The sequence below is a fragment of the Carica papaya genome, chromosome 3 (assembly GCF_054855325.1).
Source record: "Carica papaya isolate Zhongbai chromosome 3, ASM5485532v1, whole genome shotgun sequence".
NCBI lineage: Eukaryota > Viridiplantae > Streptophyta > Magnoliopsida > Brassicales > Caricaceae > Carica > Carica papaya.
The window spans coordinates 20,676,147-20,697,491 of NC_142311.1; the positions used below are offsets into that span (position 1 = coordinate 20,676,147).

The 21,345-nt window shown below is 34.3% G+C and overlaps 1 long non-coding RNA gene across 1 annotated transcript in view; it reads right to left on the reverse strand.

The window, feature by feature from the left end:
- Nucleotides 1-1,620: 1,620 nt before the first annotated feature.
- LOC148266823 (uncharacterized) overlaps nt 1,621-21,345 on the reverse strand; it is an 87,436-nt gene continuing 67,711 nt past the window's right edge. The window contains exon 3 of the long non-coding RNA XR_015817926.1: nt 1,621-1,843. This is a non-coding gene — a long non-coding RNA (uncharacterized LOC148266823). The remainder of the gene's footprint in view (nt 1,844-21,345) is intronic.

The following is a 21,345-nucleotide window of genomic DNA, read 5'->3' on the forward strand; positions in this document are numbered from 1 at the left end:
AAGAGAAAACACTTACCAAAAGCATGAATAAGGTGACAATCAGCATGAATATTATTTGGTGTTTGAATTAATCTTGTATATCATTTTTCCCAACAAAAAGTTATTTTAATGAGTTAGACTTACCATATTAATTGTAATTAAATTTGATTGTGCAGCCTCTCTGAAATCTTGGAATCATTCTATAGATCTCATTAATGTCCTTAAGAATGTGATTTGAGGTGGACAATTGAACTTTATAGGAAAAAGGGTACTTGAGGCAATCCAGTTTCTAAAAGTTTTGACAACTACTGGTTATTCTTTCTTTTTTCAAGGGTTTTTAAACTACACTAGCACATTCAATGTACCTTATAACTTATCAAATTAATGTTTATTCTTCTTCTAATGAAATTTCCTTTACTATAAAAGGGAATATGTAAATAAATTTAATGATTTAGGGTTTTTTTTTCAATTTTTATTTCAAATTGTATTTCGTGTTATCCCCCGTTAGGTAGTTCAGTATCAATCTTTAAAACCGAAGATTATGTGCTTGTATATTAGTAAATATTAATGTGTGCTTTTCTCTAATATTCTATACAGTGCAGTTGTGTGTTTAATTTGAATTATTGTAAAAATGTTCTTCTATTTTTTAGATAAATAAGAATGTTTTATATGCTACCAGTGAAAATCATTTCCCTCAATCTACTTGTTTGTCATGTCCCCCAAAATTTAATTATGTATATATTTATTAAATATATATTCTCCTGGTTAACTTAGAAGTTTTCTTATTAATTTTATTAATTAGGACTTTTGAATAAAATAGGAAACTCTTATGATCAGGAAATTTTTGTATTTGGGAGATTTTGCCCATTAAAATATAAAAATATATTCTAGAGCTTCCCTGTAAATATTTTAGCAGGCTGCATAAATATTAATAAAAAACAAGTTGCTAGTACCTTAACTCCAAAGATAGGTAAATTCTCTCTAACGAGTCATAAACCCTAAATTCCACATCTCAAGCCATAACCAGAACTTAAATATGTGATTGTACAAGATTGTTATAAGCAAGAGCCTATGGGTGACTTCAAAGGTTCTCAATAGCAATTTGAAGCATTCCTATATATGTACCAGGAATGCTTCCCAAAGAGCTATTTGGTACCAAATCAAAAAAAGAATTCTGCAAGGTAGGGTCTAGCAGAGTAAAAAAGAATAAGGCAGCACAGGAGGGATCTCTAAGATTAAAGGAAGCATCTTTAGTAAATTGAAGTTCCATTATTGTCAGTAGAAGTTAAAGAATATGTGTTTTCTAACATAAAACAAGATTTTGACTTCTTGTGACATCAGTAATCTCATACATATATTGAATCAAAAAAGAAAATGATCAAGTTAAGGAAGTCATTTTAGGCTCCTTAGACATTTAACAGAGAGGAGGAAGGAGAAGAATAGGATGAAGATAGAAGGATAATGAAAAAAGTAGGGGAGAAAGAAGACAGAATTTTTGAAAGATTAATGAATTTAGTTAGAAACTTTTCATACAATTCATCATGAGACATTCTGCATACACTCCTGTAACATCCCAAATACCTAATTAGTATAAGAGAGAACTATTGAAGTAGTTACGAATGCTAAAAATAATTTTTGACATTGAACCAGAAAATAGAAATCCCTTATAGAACAAACTAAGTTTTAAGAACTTATATCAAAGGTCATAATTTGGCAATCTTAAATAATTGAATATAAAAGTGGGGTCCTTACAGAATAATTATTACACTCAAATTACATCCTCAAGAATTACCAAGGACCCGTGAATGGTTCTAAACAAACTTCAAGAAACAACTCAGGGAGCAAATCCTCAACTTCACATCATCTGCGGGGCACAGATTAGGGGTGAGTCCCATGTAAACTCAGTAAGGAAAACAATATTTAAACAACATGTCTAAGGTTTAAAAAGTAAACAACTTGAATAATAATATTTTATGTATCTCTTACCTCGAAGAACCGTTGCGGGATGAAGATATTTAATTATTCAGAAAAACTCTTTTGTCTTTATTAAGGAAATTCGGTGAAACAATTACATAACCAAGATATGAGGAGCATTATTCAATATCTAAACAGGCATGCTATATCACATTTAGCATACTCGAACATATCAAATATCTACTAGAAATCAAACAAATAACACACTCTGTAAATAGAAGAACCATCATACAAATCATCATAGAGATTCAACTAGTACAAGCATCATATTCAATAAATAGAAGAACCATCATACAAATCATCATAGAGATTCAACTAGTACGAGCAACATACACAGTAAATAGAAGAACCATCATACAAATCATCATAGAGTTACAAATAGTATCCTTAACCAATGTATAATTTATTAAGTCTTTGCGGACCTCCACGCAAAGCTGTTACAACATATATCAACTAAGGGAAGAGGAGATTCCAAGATACCGTTGTGAATTACTGACCCATTCCTAGGCCATTTTCATTTTCCCATCTAAATTATAACTACGACCAAACTTTGCCACTAGGGCCCTACATGTACCTAACACATATCCTCTCTCACTAAAGGTACTGCCGATTATCATAGGGAGTAGTTTACCAACATTTTTTTAGATGATGGAGAAACAGAAACTCCTAGGAGATAAGAGTCGAATGGATTTTTAATTCTTTTCACTTATTTATTTCATGTTCACAACAAATTCCATATTATTTCCATTTCCATGTTACATGTTCAATACAACCATTTCCAAATCTGATAGGGATCCTACAACATATCTGACTGAAAGGCCTAATTTTTAAATTCAGCCCGGAGGCTAATTTCATGTATCTGACCCGAAAGCTCATTTCAGTATCCGCTCCAAAGGCTCATTCCACGTATCCGGCTCCAAGGCTCATTCCATCTAGGCTTAAACTTTGGGTCATCATCTTGAGCCAAAGATCACTAGAATAACTCTTTTTATTATTACCAAGGTAAAGTAAATTACAAAACCTGCATGCAATATCCAATCATTATATTTTCATGGTTAAACAATGATCAATCATCGTAAAGACTTATGCATCAAACCATCATGTAAAATAATACCATATGCGTAGTCATATGGTACAAATATCATGTATTACGCTTTGAATAGTCATATGTAAGTAATTAGTCACCAAACAATCACATAAATTTATGCCTTAAATCATAGATTTTTCGTATTTCACTTTCAGAACCCAGTGGGGCTCATTAACATATTTGGCCAAAGGCCCATTATATCTGGATTCGACCGTCGGGGTATTCTTTAAAGCCGGAGCTCCTTAGAACAACCATCTTTATCATTACCAAGTGTAAGACAAAGGGTTAATCCCATATGTATCCCAAATCATCATTCTAAAATTTATCATGAATAGATACCAAAAATTTAACCACCAAAGTAAGCATAGAAATCCATTTCAACAAATCTCCAATTTCACCAAATTATTTAACTAAAAAGAGCACTTAGAAATGTAGATGAAAATACCAAAAATCCTTTATCGTAACTGAGCTGACTTAGTCTTTCTTTTCTCTCTTTTCCATCTCTTATTGAATTTTATTTTATCTTTTTAAAAATTTGTACTTATAAATTAAAGATAAAATCACATTTAAATATTTTAAATAAACAAAAACCAAATTTAATAAAATAAAACATGATAAAAATTAAAATGTGAAAATATTAATAATTTAAAATATAAAGAAGTTAATTACTGTTAGAAATTTAAAATGGTCATTATGTCCAAATTAATAGAGTTTTGACTATACACTAAAGTGCAAAGATTCGGGGTGTTACAATCCTCGCACCTTTAAAAATTTGGTCCTCCAAATTTGAAAAAGTTTTTAAAAGAATTTGGAAAACTGATCTTGCATTTCTTCTTTTCTAACACACCTAAGGTATAATTGATGGGAGGGTGTCTTTCAAAATTCATGCATCCAAATTATTTTATTTACTTTCTAACTTTTGAAAATTAATACAAGATTATGTGGAATATATTCCTTTATACTCTCTAATTACATCAATATACACGTTGTCTTTAAAGGTTTGGAATTCAAAACTATGTTTAGTGTGGTAATTTTCTAACGTTAAAGTATTATCTATGGACTTGATACGATATATCTATAAAGGTTTTTAAGACTCTTTTTCACTTCTCTTTAGTTCGATCCAATAATAACTTATTTAAGGTTGATTATATTCTCTACCTATTTCAATCTTTCTAGGGCTACGTACTACATCCTTGGTCTCCCAAGGCTTCAAGTGACTTATCCTTAAGTAAGGCCCTAAGATATAAATTGTGAGTTTGTCGTATTACTATTTTATGCTGCCTAATTTGAAGAAGTATTCTTTATGTATTTAATTATGATTGTGTCTACTTAGAGGATCCGTCTTGATTTATTTGCGTAACATGTACTTTTACATTCTAACTAGGGAGTAAGTAAAATATATGCACAAGTTGTCACACCAAAGGTCTTATTATTAGAAAATGTTGCCAGAAATACTTTCATTAAGTATTTAATTTAGGAGGAGTAAGGTCCTTTATAGAGAATCCAAGTCAGATATTCTATTTTCTTCAAAAGTTCAATTATGAGTTGGGAACATATCATTATGGCTAATGATTGTTGAAGGTTTGGGGTTAATTCAGATCACTAATTTGTTAATAGTTGATCTTTTAGGATGTTGGATAAAAGATTGTGTTCTTTCTTTTATTATATATATATATATATATACGTTTTTACCAAGTATGGTTGAATAGTGTAATACCCAGCTAGTGACTAGCTGGTACAAAAGAAAAAAAAAATAAAATATATATATACAACTAATTGTAAATAAAAAAAGAAAAATAATTAAAAATAAAGAAAAGAAGAAACCAGAGGTGCACTCTAGGAACAAAAGAAAGAAACACATGACCATAATATATATATGTATATATATGTAATTAAATAAAAAAAAAGAAAGGAAAAAAAGAAGAAAGATAGGAGAGAGCAAGGAGAGAGAGATGTGATTGTGAGAGGAGAGAGAAGGTCGAGCAGTGTCGAAGACCGAGAAAGATGGGTCGTAGTTTTGTACGACGTCACGATCGAAAGAGAAAGAAATAGGAGAGTAATTTCTATTGGTTAGAGAGAGAAAAAGAGGAAAAAGAGAGAAGAGATGTGGTTTGGTAGAAAGAGAAAGAAGAAGAAGAAGACGAGGAAGAAGAAAGGAAAAGGAAGAGAAAGAAGAAGAAGAAGAAAATGAAGAAGAAAGAGAAGAGAGAGCAGCAGACTGAATCGAGGGGCTCCGCGCATGGTGCACTTGCTAGAGAAGAAGTTCATATGCGTTGTAGAGGAAGGATTTATGTGCAACCATAGAGAGAGCGAGTAGTGGTCATGGTTCACGGTAGAGGAGAGAAAAAGTAGTCGCGGGGAAGAAAAGAGAGAAAAGAAAAAAAAAAGAGAAAAAAGAAAAAAAAAAGGAAAAAAAGGAAAGAAAAAAAGGGAAGAAAAAAGGAAGCGTGGCGACTAGATCTTCTATTAGTATGTCGTACGCAGCGATGTGCATTGATCCCGGCATCGGTGTGTGGCATTTTTTGTGACACGCGTGTGGTAGCATATGGTGATGTTGGCGATTGGGATCGCATGTCCCAAGGTAAAATCTGTTCCTCATTTTGCGTTATATGGTTTCTAAAATTATTCGTAAATTAATGTGTATTTTCATTATAAATGAGGAAAATTATACCAACAGTATCCGAATTTCTGAGAGGATTATAGATCGAGTCAGAAAGGATACCTAAAGCTTTTCCAATCTCATCGTAGGTAAGAATTAGGTGTATTCCGGATGGAAACATAATATTGTGCTTATAAATTATAAATGATGTGTGTAAATATAAATATGTTTAAATTATGTATGTGTATGTTTTGTATAGATATTAATTGTTGAGAACAGAACTGATGAGAACAAATACATGAATAGTTACGTATGGTTTATTGTGTGTGATTGTGTATATGTATTTAACTATAAATGTGTGTATGTAGTATCGATAGAAATTATGTGTGAATATAGATATACATTCTGTGTGAGACATGTAGTGAGAATACATGTTTGTATTGTAATATATGTGTGTGTACTAATACGTGTGTGCTTATGTTATGCGTGTGAAATATATAACCAGTGTGTGTACATATGAAATTTGAGTGCAATGCATTTGTTGTGTGATCTAGTGCAGATGCACCGTGCATTGTACTTGTTATGTAATCTGGTAGAGTTATGCGAGGAATCTAAGGATCCTATGCTTGCTGTGTGATCTGGTATAGGATGATTCAAAAAGTGGTTTAAAATATATCGCTCTGATCTGCGTGATGATATCGTATATTATATGTGTGTGTGTGTATTTGTATTTAATTGTGTGTAGAAGTTTTAAAGTAATATAGATTTTATATTTTTAAATAAAAAACTGAATAAGTTGAATAGATCTGGAAAATAAACACCAAAGAAATGGAGAAGTGTAAGTTAGTTAGAGAAATAGATTGAATAAGCCATAGCAAGGTAAATATATGAAATAGTTCTAGAAATAAGGAAATTAGGTAAATTTGGAAATAAGGTGTGTAGCAAGTAGATAGAAGAAGGGGAGAAACCTTTGATAATGAAATATGAAAACGATGAAGAATAAATAAGACATCTAATTTATTAATTGTGAATCGAGGAGGGGAGGGTGCATGTGTGGCTGAAGTTCAGCGGGTATGGTGAACATGCACATGGATAGTTATTTGAAACTTAGTTCAGACATAGATACGTATTGGTGAGCGTGTGGATCACCTAACAAATGTAACTATTACGGTCAATGTTAGATTGTGTGTTCTATCCATGCGATGGGGGGATCATTTTCGCCTCTCCTCGATAGCGATATAACAAGCATCGCACGATGGTAACCGAAATAAGCTTCGAAAAAACAAAATAATGTGAAATTATAAATCTAAGTGGAGTGATATGTGGATTTTTTGGTTTGACGAATCTGTGAATCCTGTAATTTGAAATGAGAACAAGAATTAGATCAGAAGAGTGATGATTAGAATATGCTTTGTGTGACGATCTGTTTTGTTGTATATTTTGATTGTAATAATTTGTTTAATATTTTTTTGATTATAAATATTATTATATTTTATATATTGAGTGAATGTGTGTTCATAAGTCTCTGTTATAGAATTTTTTTTCTTGCTTAGCTCATGAAACTCACCCCAACTCACCCCCCATCCAGGTCAGATGAGATGAGAAACAAGTTTAAGACTAATAGAAGATGGTGAAGAAAACCTTATTAATTTCTATTTTAGATATGTAAATTAATTTAGATGTCTCAACTATTTGTAAAGAAATAATTATTCTGTAACAAGGGATATGTATTAAAGTATAGTTTCACTAGCTGACAATATTGTGCTAACATCCGTACCCACCAAAATTGGGGTTCAAGCTATTACAAACAGATCTTGAACATATTGTTTTAATGCTTCGAAAAAATTTAAGGTCTTTCCTAAATGAGAAAATGTGAATGCTTAACCCAAAGTGGTCATCTCTTTTCTCCTTTCAAAAAGGAGGATGGATTAATTTAGGAATTTTGTCTAAACTCTTTATCATAATGTACTACTAACCTCGAATATGATGGTTATCTACTTCCCACACGTACCATCACAACTCCTCACTTTCTCTTGGAGGTCCAATCTTGTGCTTACATTCTCCTATGATTCATAGGTTGATGTAACCTCAGGAGGGGGTTCCAGTTACTCGGGAGGCAACAATCAGATTTTGCACCGATTTAGAAATAAGGCCCGGGAGAAGCTTGGACCAAGGAAATGGAGTTGAGATTCAATGAGAAGATCCAATCCCATGAAGCCCAAAGATATAGTTTGTGCAAGCTTAGATCGAGTAAGATGGATCATCGATGCCATCAAGACTAGAACGTGTGGCCCATGTCGCACGCCCCTATAGGTGGGCCGATCAATGCCCATCGGGAAGGCTCGTAGGTTGGCCCACATCCCGAGGCTTGATCTGGTGGATCTGCAACTGAGGGAGGAAAAACTGGGCCTAACACTTGGTCCAGCAAACCGACCCAACAGCTCGTCCCAATAGCCTGGCTCAGCAACATCCATGAGCCCAGCTTAGGAGGAACCCATGCGGGCCACGGACCCGTGAGGCCCAAAGGTGGCGTGCGCGCAAGCCCAGCTTAAAGCTGCGCGTGCACATGCGGGCTTCCCTAGCCCGTTTGGTTGAGGTATTTCTAGTGGTAAGCTTTTGGACTTTTTTCTTCACATGGCCCATGTGATTTTTTAGCCCAAAATTTACAAAATTCACATGGTAATTATCACTTTAATATTTTATTATTATTATTTGAATTAAGAATTAATGATATAATATTTTAATCTTGATATTATTCTAAGCTATTATTTTGTTATATTTTTAATCTTAATTATTTATCCTATTATTTTAACGTGATTTTCACATGTGTTTAATATGGAATTCACATGGGATAAATACGAGTTTTTTTAATTAATATTTTAATTATAACTCTGTCCCTAAGGATTATTTAATTAATTTATTTGGGATAAAATAATTATTTTATTATATATTTATCTTAGATCAAGATAGAATTTTATTTAAGTTATTATTTTATTAATTATCTCAAGATTTTGTACTCATCTAAATTGTCCGAAAAAGGTTATAAATAGACTTTTTTCCCTAGGATTTAAACACAACCTTTGAGAATAAATTTTGAGAATTCTTGAGAGCTTTGACTTTTTTTCTTTTAGTATTTTTGCTAAAATGAGCTTTTTCAAGTTCTTCGGGAAGTAGGAGTCTTCAGAAGTCTTGTTGAGCCAAGGAGTAGGGACCAATTTATCAGTAAGTCCGTGACATTTTTCTTTTCCTTGTTTTATTTTCTCAGTCTTTGTTTTTACTTTCCTTTAGGATTGTAGATTCAATTAGAGGGAAGGGTTTAATTATAGGTGGTTATTGTTTTGGTATTGCATACGTTGAGTGGGTTTCAAGAGTAGATTCGATCCTCCCCATTCTCTCCCGCATCATAGGTTCTCCTAGGTTGGTTCTCTTCTAAATATTCCCCAAACATAAACTGGGAAGAAGTTCTCTAGAAAGGCATCCATAAAATATCCTAGGTGGTAGGATTGGGCAAGACATAATCCTTAAGCCGCCACCAATGCTCGACAGCTAGAGGGAGCTTTTGTTCCTCAGTTAGGCCTAAAATAGGAAAAAAAAATTATTTACAGAATTCAAGCTTCTGCAGCAAAAGGATCGGGTTCACTATCAAATGAGGGAGGGTTTAGTCTCCTAAACTCATATATGTTTTGTGAAATGATACTGTCTACATGATGAAAATCATTGGCAAGGGGGTGGCTGGTTTTGGCTATGACCTACAGCAGCGGTCAAACCCTGGGTGCCTTGGAATAACTTAATAAACTCAGTGCTAATTGGAGTGTCTTGGGACTCAAGGCGTTCTACGAGTGGTCTCCCTCGAGTCATTAATCTTCCATAAGGGAGACAACAAGCTTGATGAGTAGAAAAAAAAACGTCATTTATAATTCTAAGAATTTTTTTAAGATTTTCTATAAATCTAAACTATAGATTTTAGTGTAAGGGATTTTTCCTAATATCAGGCTCAGATACCATTTCTAACATCCCAAATACCTAATGGGTATAAGGGAGCAAACTACTTTAGTAGTTACGAGTGCTAAAAATAATTTTTGACATTGAAGCAAAAAATAGAAATTCCTTACATAACAAACTAAGTTTTAAGAACTTACATCAACAACCATAATTTGGGAATCTTAAATAATTGAATACAAAAGTGCGGAATGGTTCTAAACAAACTTCAAGAGACAACTCGGGGAGTAAATCCTCAACTTCCATATCATTTGGGGGGCACAGATTAGGCGTGAGTTCCATGCAAAATTAGTATGGGAAATAATATATAAACCACATGACTAAGGTTTAAAAAGTAAATAACTTGAATAATACTTTATGTACCTCTTACCTTAGAAAACTGTCGTGGGATGGAGATATTTAATAATTCTTAAAGCACTTTTATCTTTATTAAGGAAATCTAGTGTAACAGTTACATAACAAAGTTATGAGCATTATTATTTAACAAAGTTATGACATGCCCAAATGTATCAAATATCCAATAGAAATTAAACAAACAGTACACTCCGTAAACAAAAAAACCATCATATAAATCATCATGGAGATTCAACTAATACAAATAGCACACTCAGTAAATAGAAGAACCATCATACAAATCATCATAGAGATTCAACTAGTACAAACAATATACTCAGTAAACAGAAAAACCATCGTACAAATCATCCTAGAGATTCAACTAGTACGAGTAACATATTTAGTAAACAGAAGAACTATCATATAAATCATCATAGAGATTCAACTAGTACGAACAACGTACACAGTAAACAGAAGAACCATCGGACAAGTCATAGAGTGTTGAATAGTATCCTTAACCATATGTATGTTTTATTAAGTCTTTTACCGACCTCCATATGAAATCGTTACAGCATATATCCACTAAGAGTAGAGGGGATCCCATGATACCACTATGAATCACTAACTCATTCCCAGACCATTCTCATTTTCCCATCTAAACTATAACCATAGTTGTACTTCACCACTGTGGCCCTACATGTACCTAATGCGTATCCTCTCTTGTTAGAGGCATGGTTGATCATCATAGGGAGCGGTTCACCAATACTTTTTCAAAACAGGGAGAAATAGAAATCCCTAAGAGATAATAGTCGAACAGATTTTTCATTCTTTTCACCTGTTTATTTCATGTTCACAACAAATTCCATAATCTTTCCATTTGATGACACATATTCAATACAATCATTTTCGAATTCGATAAGGATCCTACAACACATCTAACCTGAAGACCCATATTTGGCTTGGAGGCAATTCACATATTTGGCCAGAAGGCTCATTCACGTATTAGAGCAAAAGGCTCATTTCACGTATCCAGCTTGTAGGTTTATTGTGACATCCCAAATGCAAAGTAAGGTATAAGGGTGCTAAATACAGAAATAGATTACGAGTGCATAATAAAATTATGTACAACGGAGCAAATTATTACAAATCTCTCACAAAAATATATGAGTTCCAATTATATATATACATAACTGAGGCTATAAGTGGCAAAATACAAATATCAAGATACTAAAAATACAAAATGGTCACTTATATCATTATGCGATTAAACTCATTAGAGTGCGGGACAAGTCACGCACGCAAGGGTTATGGATCCACGGGATCCTCATAAACTTCAAGGGATAGGTCAGCGGTCGATTCCTCACTACATCTAGGGGTATGGAAAGGGTGAGTTCCATATACTCAGTAAGGAAAACAATATTTAAATAATAACCTAAAATTTTAAAGGTGAATAACTATATCATAAATATTTATCATCAGGTCACGTCAGGGTCCCATCTTACTTTATGAAAATAATTTTTTTTATTAAAGAAAACATCGTGTCATAGTCACAATAATCAAAATCAAACATTATATTTGACAATAGAGAAAATCAAATAATTCATGAAATGCTCAGATTTTTGTGTCATACTTCGCAAAATCGTTCTGACTTCCATCTTTGAGGGCAAATATGGATTTTTAACTACCCATGTATAATGAACAAATCAGATACGGATAACGGTAATTTGCTCAGGCACATTTTCGACTTGCCAAACAATGGTACGATCTATGACTACGGTCGTACCAATCACTGTGGTCCTATAAGATATTCTATAGTCATAACAGTACTTAGCCAAAGGTGACCCCTAACAGATATTTGCATCACCACTCTCATTAGAGGGTACGCCATCATCCTCAAGGAGCAGTCCTCTCACGTCTTTCCAAACTAGATGGGGGAAGAAAAAACGGATGCCCCTCAGAGATAAAAAGCCTAACGAGATATTTGATGAATTATGCATGTTAATGTAGATACATATATTTCTCTGGCCTCATTCCCCTTTTTTTTCTTTTTTTTTTTATATTTTTCAGGCAAATATCACTAAATTCACATTATTTGATTTACATGCAAATCATCAAGTGTCAATAAAATAACATAGCATGTGAAGATTTTTGTGAATGGAGATTTTTGTGAAGAAATTCTCCTTTTCTCTCTCTTATTTCTTTCAGGCACAAAAGGGTGCTTTTTATAGAGGAAAATTGACATCTTTTCTGGAATTTGAGAAAGGGGGATAATAAATTTCGGTTGTTACCATACCACCTCACCTACTGGAAATATTCCACTATGTGTAACATAATGGAGAATAAGAAATACCTAATTTATTACAACATTTTCTACACTCTCCCTCAATCTAGTTTACATATATATATTGAGTAAACTTAGATTGGATACAATATTATCAAATATATGTTTTGATAGTGCCTTGTTAGGATGTCAGCAACTTGTTGATTAATAGGGATGTGTATAAGAGTTATGGTTCCATCTTCAATCTTTTCTTTGATGAAATATCAATCTATCTCTACATGCTTGGTCCTGTCATGGTGTACTGGGTTCTTAGCCATGTTGATTATTGATTGATTGTCACACCACACTTTCATATAAGATCAATAGGTACCTTTAATTCTAGTAGTATTCTTCTCAACCATATCCCTTCACAAATTCCATGGGCAAGTGCTCGAAATTCAGATTCTGCATTGCTACAAGATACTACAAACTACTTCTTTCTGTGCCATGTGACCAAATTTCCCCACACATATGTGCAGCAGCCAGAAGTTTATCTCCTGTCAGTTATCGACCCTGCCCAATCAACATCAGTAAAGACTTCAATATCCTTATTTATTTTCTTTTAGAAAAATAGCCCTTGACTCGGTGTCTTTTTTAGGTACCTCAAAATTCTGTACACGGCCTTCATATACATTTTTTACGATTTATTCATGAACTGACTTACTGTACTGACTGCAAAGCTGATGTCTGGTCTTGGGTGTGCCAGATATATTAGTTTCCTGACCAGTTTCTGATACCTCTCTTTGTCAACAACCTTCTCACATTTTGTAATCCGAGTTTCATTGTTGGATCCGTAGCCATATATGCAGATTTATAATCAAGCATACCTGTTTCCTTCAGGAGACCCGGGATATATTTCCGTTGTGAAATATAAATTCCTTTCTTAAATCGGGAAATTTCCATACCTAGGAAGTACTTGAGTATTTCAAGATCTTTAATTTCGAATTCCTTGGCTAGAAACTCTTTAAGTCTTCGAATTTCCTCAATATGATGTCCTGTGAGGATAATATCATCTACATACATAATTAGAATTGATCTTTTACCTGAGATATAATTTTTGACAAATAAAGTGTGATCTGATTGACATTGCTCATACCCAATATGTTTTACAGCCCTTATGAATCTGTGAAACCAAGCTCTTGGGGATTGCTTGAGTCTATACATCGATTTTTTGAGTATGTAAACCTTGTGAGACTGATCTTCTATTTCCAAACTTTGTGGGATATCCATGTACACTTCTTCTTCGAGATCACCATTCAGAAATGTATTTTTTACATCCTGTTGATAAAGGGGCCAATCAAGATTTGATACAAGAGAGAGTAGTATCAGTATTATGTTATGCTTGGCAACTGGAGCAAAGGTCTCTTAATATTCTATACCATAGGACTGATTAAAGGCGTGCTTTAAGTCAATTTACACTCCCATTTACACCTAACTGGTTGTTTCCATAGATATAGCTCAGACAATTCCCATGTCCCATTTTTCTCCAGAGCGCTAATCTCTTCTTGAATAATTGTTCTCCACTATGGTATTTGAAGAGCTTCGTGGACTGTCTTTAGTTCTGGAGAACTCTTGTCTAGTTTGCTCACAAATGCATGATGTTTCAGAGATAGATTGTCGAATGATACATAATCTTGTATGGGATATTTTGTGCATAATCTGGTACCTTTTCTCATAGTAATATGTAAGTTAATATCAGTAGCAGAGTCAGTAACAAATACCTCATTATCTGTAGATTCCTGAACCATTAGAGTGGTACGGATTCAAGGCAAGTCTTAGTTGGTTTCAATACTTGTTCCTCACGAACTTTGTTCCTTCTAGTATAGACACGTAGCTCATTTACTATAGGTAGTGTACACTCAGTTTCTGCTACAGGTTCTGGTTCAAGATCAGACTCTAGAGGAGGTGAATTTTATGGGTAGATGGAAGGGATGCTGACATCCCACACTTGATATTCCTGAGTAGAATGTTCTCCCTGAATATCAATAGTGGGATAAAAAGGCTAGTTCTCAAAAAAAGTAACATCCATTATATTATAGAATCATCGCGTATCTAAAAAGAATTATTTGTATCCTTTTTTATTCGATGAGTATCCGATAAAGATACACTTAAGGGCTCTTGGGTCAAGTTTTTTCCGAATATGTGAGTGGATATGAACGAAGGCAGAACACCCGAAAACTTCAAGTGGCAGTGAATGTAAGATATGTGAATCAGGAAAGTTCTGAGAGAGAAGATCATAGGGTGTTTGAAAATACAAAATACGGGAAGGCATTCGGTTTATCAAATAAGTCGCATTGAGTATTGCCTCTCCCAAAAGAAACTTAGGAACATGGGTAGTGAACATAATGGATCTGGCAACTTCAAGATTATGTCTGTTTTTTCGTTCGGGTATGTCATTTTGCTGAGGGGTGTATACACAAGAACTTTGGCGAGTAATGCCATGTTTCTTAAAGTATTTCCCAAGAGTGGTTTCAAAATATTCACAGGCATTATCAGTTTTAAGTACCTGTATAGTGGTATGAAATTTGATTTGGATCATAGTACTGAATCTTTTGAAAATGGCTCCTACTTCGAATTTTTCTTTTATTAGAAAGACCCAAGTAATTCTAGTGTGATCATCAATAAAGGATACAAACCACTTATTTTTGGATATGTCAGTGACCCTGAAAGGTCCCCAAACATCACTGTGAATTAATGCAAAGGTTTGGAAGGCTTATATGAAAAACTTGCAAAAGAGTTTTGACTATGTTTAGAGATTTGACATACTTCATATTGAAACAAAAGTGGATTTTTATTCTTAAACAACAAAGGAAACATCTTTTGTAGATACAAAAGTTTGGATGACCTAAGCGATAATGCCGTAATATGATGTCATGATCATTATTTGATTGACTCACAGAAACAAAGTTTGTACACACTACTGTTTAAGCTTGTCTTTCAGAAGGGTCTGTTTGAAGGAGATACAAGCCTGAGCGCATCCTAGCATTGCAGATCGTCCTCCCTGATTCCAAGTCCTGAAATTCACACATTTTTTAACCAAATTTAGCAACACAGTTTAGATCACCAGAAATTTTTCTAACCGATAGTAAATTGTAGTCCAATTTTGGTATATAAAGCAATGAATGAAGGATCAACTATGGTGTTAAAACAATGGAACCAGTTCCAACCACTCTGGAGATTGACCCGTCTACAATTAGAATTGTGAAACCCCCATCTGATGTTTTGTAATTCTGAAATACGGACGCATTATCCGTCATATTTTTTGGTGCTCTAGAATCAACCACCCATGTGTCCTGTTTTGACGAACATGCTATCAAACCAGTTATTGCTTTACCTTTTTGTGCCATCGAAGCACGCATGGGCTGAGTAGGTAAACAATTCTATTTGAATAATTGTTGAAAGACCTCCATTTGTGCAGCATTGAACGGACTATTTTCTGCAATATTTTCTTCAATAGTGGAAGCAGTAATATTTCTTTGACGGTCTCAATTGCTCTCTGTTCTTTCGGCCTTATTCTCGCTAGGTTTTCTGTGCAACTTCCAGTATTTCTCGTGGACATGGTCAAGTTTCCTGTGGTGATAACAATATGGCCTTCCCTTCTTTCCACAGTAGTAAGACCGCGTGGTGAGTGCTGAGGCACTTTCGGCAGAGTAGATAGGCCGAGCTTCTCCCATCATCACCCACCTCCTGCTCTCTTCTCTCCGAATTTCAGCGAACACTTCTTGGATGTTAGGTAGTGGCACGAACCTCATCCAGACTTTTGTTGAGCCCCATCAAGAATTTAAAAATTCTTTTCTTCTCTACAAAGAGTTTGAATGTCCTAGCATCTTTTGAACAACTCCATTGATGCTCCTCAAAGGTATCCAGTTGCCGCCAACTTCGGGTTAGTAAACTAAAGTACTGAGTAACACAAAGCTCACCCTGATATAGCTTATGGAGAGCCAACTCCACCTCAAAGATGGCAGGGACATTATCTTTGCTAGAGTACAATTCACGAACCACTTCTCATATTTCTTTAGTTGTTTCATACAACATGAAGTTTTCACCAATGTCGGGCACCATTGATTTAATAAGCCACAACATTACCATACTATTCTCTATTTTTCAAACGCGGAAACTTGGGTTGCTGGTTGTGGCAGGAACAGTTTCACCTGTGAGGTAATCGTCGCGGCCCTTATCGCGAATAAACAGTAAGATAGAAGTTGACCATTTAAGGTAGTTATGTTAGTTCAGTTTGTGCCCCGTGATGAATGGTGATGCTTGCTCAACTAGGCTATAGTTTCGAGTCACGGGGAGGTAGGAACCCGAAGAGACTTCGAGAGGAGAGGAATTAAGCTCATCTATGGCCATTTGAATTCTAGTTCAGCTAAAGGAAGCTCTTGAATCAGAAATGGCACTCTGATAGCAAGAAGAGTTTTATGAATGGATATTTTTGTGAAGAAATTATCCTTTTTTCTCTCTTATTTCTTTCAGGCACAAAAGGGTGCTTTTTATAGAGGAAAATTGGCATCTTTTTCGGAATGTGAGGAAGGGGGATACAGATTTCAATTGTTACCATGCCACATCACCTACTGGGAATATTCCACTTTGTGTAACATAATGGAGAATAAGAAATACATAATTTATTACAACATTTTCTACAGCATATTTGAAATAAAGAACAATTCACTTTATTAGAACTACTAAACATGGAACATGCAAAACATCAAAACACATATTCAATAAATCATTTCCGAATCCGATGGGGATCCTACAACATATCTGACCCGAAGACCTATTTCTCATATTTGGCCTGGAGGTTCATTTACGTATCTGGCCGAAGGGTTATTTCACGTATCTGGCCGAAAGGCTTATTTCACGTATCTAGCCTATAGGGTCATTGTGACATCCCAAATGCAAAGTATGGCATAAGGATGCTAGATATAGAAATAGATTATGAGTGCATGATAAATTGTATGCAGCAGAGCAAATTATTACGAATCTCTCATCAAAATATATGAGTTCCAATTACACACACACATAACTGAGGCCAGAAGTGGCAAAATACAATATATCAAGATATTAAAAATATAAAAGGGTCCCTTCTATCATTATGCGATTCGACTCATCAGAGTGCGGGATAAGTAATGCACTCAAGGGTTGTGGATCCATGGGATCCTCATAGATTTCAAGGGATAGGTCAGTGGTCGGTTCCTCACTATCTTCCTCATCTGAGGGGGCATGAAAAGGGTGAGTTTCATATACTCAGTAAGAAAAACAGTATTTAAATAACATCATAAGATTTTAAAGGTGAATAATTATATCATAAATACTTATCATCAAGTCATGTCAGGGTCCTATCTTACTTTATAAAAATAATTTTATTTATTAAAGAAAACATCATGTCATAGTCATAACAATAAAAATTAGACATCATACTTGACAATAAAGACAATCAAATAAATCATGAAATGCTCAGATTTTTGTGTCATACTTCACGAAGTCATTCTAACTTCCATCTCTAAGGGCAGATACAGATTTCTAACTATCCACGTTGAATGACCAGATCAGATACAGATAATGGCAATTTTCTCAGGCACATTTTCAGTTTGTTAAACTATGGTACAATCTATGACCACTACCATACCAACGACTCTTATCAGAGGGTACACTGTTATCTATAGGTAGTGGTCCTCTCACGTCTTTCCAAACCAGATGAGGGAGGGAAAAATAGATACTTTTAAGAGATGAAAAGCCTAACAAGACACTTGATGCATTATGCATGTCAATACAGATACATATATTTCTCGGACCATTCAGGCTCATTCCCCTTCTCTTTCTTTCTTTTTCTTTTTCTTTTTTATATATTATTCAGGCAAATATCACAAGATTTACATTATTTAATTTACACGCAAATCATCAAGTGTCAATAAAATCACAAAGCATGCTTGAAATCAATAACAATTTACTTTATTGGAACTACTAAACATGGAACATGCAAAACGTCTAAACACATATTCATAAATTTAATTTTCTAGAAATACTCCTTAAGATGTTTAAACAAATATCAAATTCCTTACCAAAACCTCGAAGTTTTTCTACACCGTTCTTCTTCTTCTTTTCTCATTCTCTCTCTATATCACTCCCTCTCTCTCTAAACTCTTGGAAGATGAAAGAATGGAATGGAAGTGATGAGAAAATAGAAGAAAGGGTCCCCATTTATAGAAAATGGAGATCGTCGAATTTGTGCCAAGTGGTGAAATTCAATGAAGAGAGAGAGAGCTAAGTGGAAGATGATCGATTTGACGCGACGGGACGACATCACAAAAAATAGAGGAAAAATTCCTCCCCTGGCAGTGGCACGCTGCCTAAGGAACGTACGCCACCTAAGGGGGCAACGACGCACTGCCTGAGGTAGCAGTGCACCTCACAAGGCCGATCACACGCTGTAGGCACAAGCCTACCCTACTGCACGCAGGCCCCAGACACGCACATGCAAGCCTACTGCGTGAACGGCACACGCACAATACACGTTGCTTGGCCCTTTCTGCATGCGATGTGATACATGCGGACTGCCCTGTCTATGTGCGATAAGACGCGTGTGCAAGACTGGCCCTGTGCCCCGTGCGGATGGGACGTGCGCAACCAGGTCACGGGCCAACCTCTCCCGCAAGATTTTTCTCCCTTTTTTCTGTTTTCTCCTTAAAATTATTTTTAATAAAAAAAATAATTTATAAAATAAATCAAAATAATAATAAAATAAACATAATTGTAATAGATAAAATTAAATAAAAATTAAAATTAAATAAAATAACGAAATCAACATAAAATTGAAATTATAAATTTAAATAACGAATTACGATATAAAGCTGCGAAATAAATTTAAATGAATTCATGTGGCCTTAAGGGTTGGATAAATAAGAGTTTTCGGTTACAAATTCAGCGCGGTGGTGAACAGGGTGTCACAGTCATTCTAACTGTGCTTAATCTTTGGGTCATCCTCTTGAGCCAAAGCCCATTAGAATAAGTCTCTTCTCTATTACTAAGGTGAGGCGAAGGGCCAAACCCGTATACAATATCTAATCATCATATTTTCATGCATCATGCTCAACATTTTCATGGTTAAACAATGATCAATCACTACAAAGACTTATGCATCAAACCATCATGTACAATAATACCGTATACGTAAACAAGCATCAACCCTTATAAATATTCATGCATCATAGTCATATGGTACAACTATCATGTATTACACTTTACATAATCATATTTAAGCAATTAGTCACCAAACAAGCACATAAATTTATGCCTTAAATCATAGAATTTCCATATTTCACTTCCAAAACCCGGTGGGGCTCATTAACATATTCGGTCAAAGGCCTATTATACCCAGATTTGGCCATCAAAGTATTCTTTAAAGCCAGAGCTCCTTAAAACAATCCTCTTTGTCAATACCAAGGGTAAGACAAAGGATCAATCCCACATGTATCTCAAATCATCATTCTAACACATTTATCATGAATAAATACCAAAAATTTAACAGCCAAAACAGCCGTAGAAATCCATTTCAACAAATCTCCAATTTCACCAAAATAATTAACTAAAAACAATATTTAGAAATGTAGATGAAAATACTAAAGAATTCCTTACCATAACCGAGTCGACTTAGTTTTTTAGAAGTGAAGGAAAGAGCTTCTAGAAATCCCTTAACAAGCTTGTGAAACTTCGACTTTTCTCCTCCTTTCTTGCTCCTTTATCTCTCTAAAATTTCTTCTTTTTCACTCTAAAATCTATCTCTAGAAAGTGAAAATGGAAGAAGAAATGAAGTGTGGGAAGAAGAGAAAAAGAGAGCCTTTAAATAGGCATGGAGAAAGCTTGGATGTGGGCCACTTGGCAAGCATCCAAGTGGGTGGTTGAGAGGTGGGTGAGGAGTGGGTGATCGTGGGACCTGCAAGGCATGGGGGAGGTATGAGGGTTGGTATAGGGCTTCTCCTCTTTTTGGTTTTCCTTTTTTTTTTCTTTCTTTTCTTTCTTTTCTCTCTTTTCCATCTCTTATTTAATTTTATTTTATCTTTTTGAAAATTCATAATTATAAATTAAAGATAAAATCAAATTTAAATATTTTAAATAAACAAATACTAAATTTAGTAAAATAAAATATGCTAAAAATTAAAATGCGGAAATATTAATAATTTAAAATACAAAGAAGTTAATTATTGTTAGAAATTTAAAATGGTCATTAGGCTCAAATTAATAGAGTTTTGACTATATGCTAAAGTGCAAAGATTCGAGGTGTTATAATTCTCATTCTTTTCTTCTAACTTCATCACAAAATAAGAAAAAAGAAAATAAATAAAAAGCAATAAAAAAGTAGGAAAACAAATTGGCCATGAGCAGTATAGTAGCTATGACAAAAATCTAACTAATCTAGGATTATTGATTTATCGCCTATTTAACTAAATAGAGAGACCAATATGCTGTAGACCCATTAGTGCCTCATTAGGTCATGATTACAGGGAATGGACACCTTTGGTAGACCTTCTGTGGCCTTACACCATGCTTGCAACCATTAAGAGAAGCAAGAAGATGTGGAGGTTAGTTTTTTTAGCTCTATAAAGATTGAAATTATATAGAATACATCAGTATTACATGACGAACCTCAGCCCTAAAATTTGGGAGGATAGTTTCACACTATCTTTGGTGCTTATGGACAAGCATCATTTGGAAAAGGGTGATGCAGAACGTGGATCGAAAATGGTAATCCAAAACCCACACATATAATTTAACATACAAAATTTAATTCCCTAAATAAACCCTTTCTACTTAACCCACAATCAACTTGTGATTGCAAACTAAGATAATTAGGAAACAAGAAATTGAATTGATAAGACACCACAAGATTAACTCGATAAACATAACTAATTCCTGACTCAACAAGATGGTTGAAAAAATCTCCCCAAAGAGCACCACAATGACTAAAAGCTCAAACTTGAAAATACTTGAAATTTTATTAACTTGAATTGATTTGTTTACAACCAAAGGAGTAAGACCTTTATATAGGCATAAAACTTA